General features: G+C 52.4%; 1 pseudogene; it reads left to right on the top strand.

Annotated features, from left to right (window-relative positions):
- The first annotated feature begins 1697 nt into the window (after window positions 1-1697).
- On the top strand, window positions 1698-3200 carry LOC119289770 (annotated as a pseudogene).
- Window positions 3201-7084: the final 3884 nt, after the last annotated feature.

Raw genomic sequence — 7084 nt, forward strand, 5'->3', positions numbered from 1 at the left:
CTTCTTCAAAGGCCTAAGGTTACTATGTACTTGTTGGTCTATGTAGATGATATCATTTTGGTCAGCTCCTCTCAGTCGGCTGCTACTGCGCTTGTTCGCTCGCTTGGTGCTGATTTTGCGGTCAAGGACCTTGGGAAGCTTCATTACTTTCTTGGTGTGGAGGTTTCTTCTCGGGCTGCTGGCCTTGTTATGACGCAGAAGAAGTACTCTCTGGATTTGTTGCAGCGAGCTGGGATGCTTAAGTGCAAACCGACGACTACACCCATGTCTACCACTGATAAGCTCACTGCTGATGATGGTGTGCTTCTCTCCTCTTCTGATGCGACAGAGTACAGGAGTATTGTTGGTGGGCTTCAGTACTTGACGATCACGCGACCGGACAAATATCTTTGCTGTTAACCGAGTCTGCCAGTATCTGCAGTCACCCCGTGATACTCATTGGTCTGCTGTTAAGCGCATTTTGCGCTATATTCGTTTCACGGTGGCTCATGGATTGCACATACGGCCGGCTGACTCTGGTTGTCTTTCAGCATATTCTGATGCAGACTGGGCCGGCAATCCAGATGACAGGCGATCCACGGGGGGGTATGCTGTATTCTTTGGCTCTAACCTGATTGCCTGGAGTGCTCGGAAACAGGCTACTGTCTCACGTAGCAGTACTGAGGCTGAGTATAAGGCTGTGGCCAATGCCACTTCGGAGATTATCTGGGTACAGTCCTTGCTTCGGGAGTTGGGTATATCCCAATCACAGCCTCCTGTTCTTTGGTGTGATAACATCGGTGCTACATACCTTTCTGCAAATCCGGTATTCCATGCCCGAATGAAACACATTGAAGTTGACTATCACTTTGTGCGTGAGCGTGTCTCTCAGAAGCAACTACAGATCAAGTTTATTTCCTCCAAGGATCAACTTGCTGACATCTTCACCAAGCCATTGCCTTTACCGCAGTTTGAGACTTGCAGGCGCAATTTTACCCTTCTAGATTCTTTAGGAAGTGGCTAAGATTGAGGGAGGGTGTTAGACTGTATAGTTTCTGTATTTACATGTGTATACTGTAACGTTGTATACCACCTCATTATATATATATATATGTGTGATAGGCCACCCCTAGAGGGTTGTGCCGGTTCCCCCAAAACTTATTGTCTTACACAACGAATGCATGATCCATTCTAGCCCCGTCGACGAAGAATATCTTCCGACGGTGTGGCAAGTACGCCATTCCTGGCGCATTGCACGCCACAGCTCAGGAGCAAGTACTACTTAGGCTGGTCATAGTGGAGAGTAACTTAGACTAGTAACATGCATATGTTACTAGTCTATGTTACTACCTTCATAGTGGGTAGTAACATATATGTGGTAACATAGATGTCTTCATTTATTATTTTGTAAACTCATTTTGCATTGGAAAGCGCTATGTGATGGTAACATATTATGTTACTCTATTTGCCTCTCTCCTCATTAACTACTTGCCACCTCATCATTTTTGCTTATGTGGCATCTAAGTTACTACCTATGTTACTCCCATTATGAGCAGCTTTAGAGCCCCGTCGGTGTGGTTGTGGCATGGAAGTCCATGCCCCGCCGCTTGCACATGATCGAGCATTATCCACCCATATAAATCTCTGCCCCAATTAGGAGTAGTAATTTGCTGTCCTGCTCCTGCCTGCAGCTAGTAGGATCCCCAATCAATCAATCTCGATCGATGCCGTCGCCGTCGGTAGTGCGCGTGCTCTCGACGCGCACGGTCGCCCCGCCGCCGCGCCCGCGGGAGCGCATCCCGCTCACCTGCTGGGACGCCGCCATGCTCTCCGCCAACTACATCCAGAAGGGCCTCCTCTTCCACAAGCCCGCCTCCTCGGCGGTGCACGTCGTCGACCACCTCGCCACGGCCCTCGGCGACGCGCTTGTCCACTACTACCCCGTAGCCGGCCGCTTCGCCACGGAGCAGCACAGGGACGAGCTCACCGGCGCCGTCGTGGGCTGCTCCGTCCACGTCGACTGCGACGGCCAGGGCGTGAGGTCCTGCACGCGGCGGCCGACGGGGTGACCATGGCGGACGTGGCCCCGCCCGACGCCGACGTGCCACGCGACCTGCTGGCGCAGTTCTTCCCGCTCACCGACGCCCTCAACTACGACGGCGGCGAGCAGCCGCTGTTCGCCGTCCAGACCACCGACCTCGCGGACGGCGTCTTCATCGGCTTCGCCTACAACCACGCGCTCTCCGACGGTGCGGCGTTCTGGTACTTTGTCAACCACTGGGCGTCCCTCGCGCGCGCCAAGCTCGGCCTTGCCCCGGCGCCCTCGACGCCCAAGCCCTCGTTCGAGCGCTGGTCGCACGACGGCGGCGTGGCAGGGCCGGCCGTGCTGCCGTGCGCCGACGTGTCGGAGCTCGTCGAGCGCGCCTCGCCGCCGCGGCTGCGCGAGCGAATGCTGCACTTCTCCGCGGACTCGCTGGCGGCGCTCAAGGAGCGCGCGCGGGACGAGCTCCTGGCCGCCGGGGACGCGGCGGGCGCCGCCGCGCTGACGCGGTTCCAGGCGCTGTCCTCGCTCCTCTGGCGCTGCATCACCCGCGCGCGGCGGCTGGCGCCGGACAAGGAGACCATGTGCCGCGCGGCCATCAATAACCGCGCGCGGCTCCGGCCGCAGCTCCCGCAGGAGTACTTCGGCAACACAATCTACGCGATCGGGACCGAGCCGGCGCGCGCAGGTGACCTCCAGGCGCGCGGGCACGGCTGGGCGGCGGCGGCCGTTGGGCGGGCCGTTGCGGCGCACACGGACGCGGCCATCAGGGCGCGCGTGGCGGAGTGGACGACCAAGCCCATGGTCTACACGCATCGCTTCTTCGACTCGACGGGGACGATGATTGGGAGCTCGCCGCGGTTCGACATGTACGGCTGCGACTTCGGGTGGGGGAGGCCGGTGGCGGCGCGCAGCGGCAGGGCCAACAAGTTTGACGGCAAGACGTCGTTGTACCCCGGCCGGGAGGGTGGTGGCAGCATCGACGCGGAGCTCACCCTTCTGCCGGAGAACATGGTGGCGCTCGAGCAGGACGACGAGTTTTGGGCCGCCGTCACCCTGGACGCGCCGGTGCCGAAGCCGCAGAAGAAGGATTGAATCATCAATTCATCATCACCACTCTGCTTTGCTACTTGTCAATTTTTATTTTACATTTTCTTGCGGAAATAATTTTTTTATTTTACTTGTGATTGCCTAATAAAGAGTAATATGCTCTAATTATCTTTTCTAATGACAACAAGTGAAAGATCTTGGATTGTGAGAAGATTTTTTTTTTGATACATGAACAGTAGTCAGTAGGGGAAGCCCGAACAGTAGGGGAAGCCCCCACTGTAATTTTCTACTCCCTCCGTCCTACTCCCCAGTCTCATAATCTAAGACGCGTTTTGAACTTTTGATACTAATATAGTGTGAAAAACGTCGTACATTATTTAAATGAGGGAGGGAGTATAATGTAAGACGTTTTTTGACTCTGGGACAGAGGTAGTGTTAATTAAATGAAGAGAAAAAGTCTGTACAAGTAAGTAAAGAAAAAAAAATCTGTACAAGATTTGTGGGAAGAATTTTGCTCATGTTTGAAGCTTCCTTTCCACTAACTAGAAATATGCACAAATCTTTCAAATTTGCTGAATATTATTCATTCTCACGGATACATAGTACATACACACATTCGAAAGTGGACATCCTTAATGTTTCAAAAAATAAATGGACATCCTTAATGTAGCTGAGAGATCTTTGGATGAGGAAGCTCGTCCAAACGTTAGAGTTTACAACTAAAGCAATCTGATTTAGCAGTCAGTTCTCAGCTCCTACTCATAAGTTAGTGCTCACACATGCTAGTGAAATTCAGGATCTCTGTGGGAGTTCCGAAAGCTGCTTTCAGGAGAAATCGAAGACTCAAATGGAGGACACAAATACATGCTGACATGATATTTTACCTGTCATTGATCCTTCCATGTTAATCTAGAGATGAGACTGGAGGGAACATGTATTATGCTAAATATATGGAGTTCAGCTCCTTGAGGCTTGAGAGATTCCGATTGGATGTGGCCATTAATTATTAGCAAGACAGCAGAAACATGACAAGTTTCTGAAAGAGAGCCAGCTAAACTTTGCATAGCATCTTCTGGCCTTTTTTTTTGCGAAAATGATCGAGGTCTATTATCAAAGTTCAGGAAACGTACAAAGCATCTCGAACTTCAGGATCTCCGTGGGATTTCGGAAAGCTGCTCTCAGAGAGGAGAAATTGAAGGCTTAAATGGATGACAAAAATACATGCTGACATGATAATTTACTTTTCCTTGATCCTTCCATGTTTGTTGCCGTTGGCATATCTATCATATGGGATATCCCTAAAAAAAAATCATATGAGATGAGACTGGAGGGAACATTTTTTTTTCTTTAGAAAAGGAGGATGACCCCCGGCCTCTGCATCTGGGAGATGCATACGGCCATTTTATTGATTATTCTCGAGGACCTTGCAAAGTATTACAACAATATGCTTGAATCCGCCATCTTGGCAACATATGCCACTACTCCTATCCATATGATGAAGGGGTGCTACCTGGGCCACATACCCGGTCTACTCACCTAAACCTATCATCAAAAGCCAGAAGCTCCAGCCTAGCCACATACCGGGTCTGGGGCATAAACTGGTCTGACGCACTCACATGTGTCGTCGCCGCCATCTTTCACAGGTCCGTCTTCAGAGCAAATATTGAGGCTTCTACCTTGTCAGGCCACTCCGTCATCGACGCCACCTTGACGCCAAACAACTACCTCCACCTGCGCGAGTCCATCCCCGCGCATCGGGCGCCGAGTCTCCACTGCACCACGCCGCCGAGATTCGCCGTCATCAATGTGAAGGATGAAGTACCGCTCCACCAATAAGGCACCCGCTGGTCCCTCGATCCCGTGTACGCCTCCAAGAATGACGCCCCCAAGGAGGAAACGACACCAACGCGTCGCCGTCATCCGTTCAACTGATCTAGGGTTTCCCCCGGAGGTAGCGGATAGAGGTCTAGAGCTTCTCCACGGCGATGCCTTCAAGAAGGTAATGACACCACAGGGTGCCACCAACGCCGGTCTTGGCAACAAGCCGAGCACAAGGTTTTCACCCGGATCCGCTCGAAGAACCTCCATCACGTATTGTGCGCACGGGTCGCCGCCGATCTGAGCCGCCGCACATCGAGCAAGCCGCACCGGGCAGATCGGATCTTTCCGGAGGGCAAACCACACATGGCGCCGACCCAACCACCAGGCCCTCCATACCGCCACCGCCGATCCGAGGACAGATGGTCCGCCGCTGCAGATCCGGCCACCACCGCCGAACGCAGCCAAGGCCGCTGCCCGACGCAGGGCCGGCCGCCGCAACCGCCACCACCACCGCCCTAGGACGAGGCCGCCGCCGCGCTGCCGCCGGTCAAGGCAGGCCCGCCACGCCACGGAGGCCAGATCGGCCGTGCCACCTCACGCCGCGGAGCTCCGCACCGTCCCCATGGCGCGGGAGAGAGGAAAGGGCCCCGCCACCACCGTCAGCCCCCGGGCAAAAGGCCGGCGGCGTCCTTCGGCGGCGGCGGAGGGAGGGATGGAAGGAGGGGGAGCCCCGGCGGCTAGGGTTGGGATCCCGCCCGAGTCGCCCGGGCGGGGGCGACGCGGGGGGGCGGGGGGCGGGGGACTGGAGGGAACATATATTAAGCTCCTTGAGGCTTGAGAGATTGGATGTCGCACATGGTTTCATACAATCTGTACGATTTTCCAGATCTAAATCGAGCAGGTTTCATAAAGAAGATCTGGTTCAAGATGTTGTATTTGATACCAGTAAGAGAAGAACCCGACCCGGTAATTAATTATTAGCATGGGAGCAGAAAACATGACAAGTTTATGAAAGAGAGCCAGCTAAAGTTTGCATGGCATCTTCTGGCCTAAATCTCCCTCCCTACGGACTTTAGTCATCTGGTGAACCAAACTGCTCTAGAGTTGTAAAACTGAACAGTTTGTAAATTTTGTAAATCAAGTCGGCATGGTAAATATGCATCAAGAAAGAGTGCTCTAACGAGATGATCTGTTTCACGTGACTGCACGAATGCTTTTTTGATTTGACCAAGAATTAAACTGCAGCCAAAACAACCATGCATGTTCCGTAGCCGAACCGGGGAAGAATGGTTGCTTGGTTTTGCACATATAAATAAACCCAAATGCCAAGGAACTACGTCAGTTCAGCTCGTTCCTCGTGCGAACGCTGTATGCGTCATCGGATTGCGCTGAGGGGCCATGGTTAACTTGTCGTGGGATCGACAACAATGCTAAGTACTGTAGATCAAAGGGCTTGTATGTGACCATGGCGTGCAGCGATGGTTCTCATAATAATGTGTATGTGACCGGTTGTGCTTACATAAATGTGTCACGTTTGTGCCCGTCCGTTGATATGAACTGATTTGGGGATCTCTTAAAGTGCAGTTGGTATGTGGTACCGTAGTAGTATTATATCATATGTTGATACTCTATACTGCTCTTCTGGGCGATTCACCTTTGGGTATCTCTATTTCAATTTTATTTCCAGGAGGACAATTTGATCCAGGGTTAGAGATGAGGTGAAATAACCATGCCCCCCCCCCCCCAAAAAAAAGTAAAAAACAGGTCTGGCTTTGCCTTGGAAAAATAAATAAATCCACATTAGCCGATTTACCGCCGCCGTCCCCATCAACCCGACCTCTAGAACCAACCCACCACGGCTAGTATCGCATTGCCCGAGCCGCCTCCTTTACTTTGCCATTGTCATATTGGCTATTCCTCTACCCTGCGAAATTAAATGACTACAAAAATAGCTATGATAGCTGCACTACTGCTGCATGGGAGGCTTGCGCTAAGCTATGGCTGCCGCCACAAAATCTTCCGCAAATCCCTGTAAGGAGCTCCAAAATATGCAAAGACCTCGAAAAATCATCTCTCCCGCCTGAAAAATTGATGTTGTTGCCATGATTGCCCACTATGACGGCCGCTACAGCGGCCGCTATAGCTGCTAGAAGAGGCCGCCACAAAATCCTCTCTCCGACAATTTTAATCTTT

This window comes from Triticum dicoccoides, chromosome 4A, assembly GCF_002162155.2.
Source record: "Triticum dicoccoides isolate Atlit2015 ecotype Zavitan chromosome 4A, WEW_v2.0, whole genome shotgun sequence".
Classification (NCBI taxonomy): Eukaryota; Viridiplantae; Streptophyta; class Magnoliopsida; order Poales; family Poaceae; genus Triticum; species Triticum dicoccoides.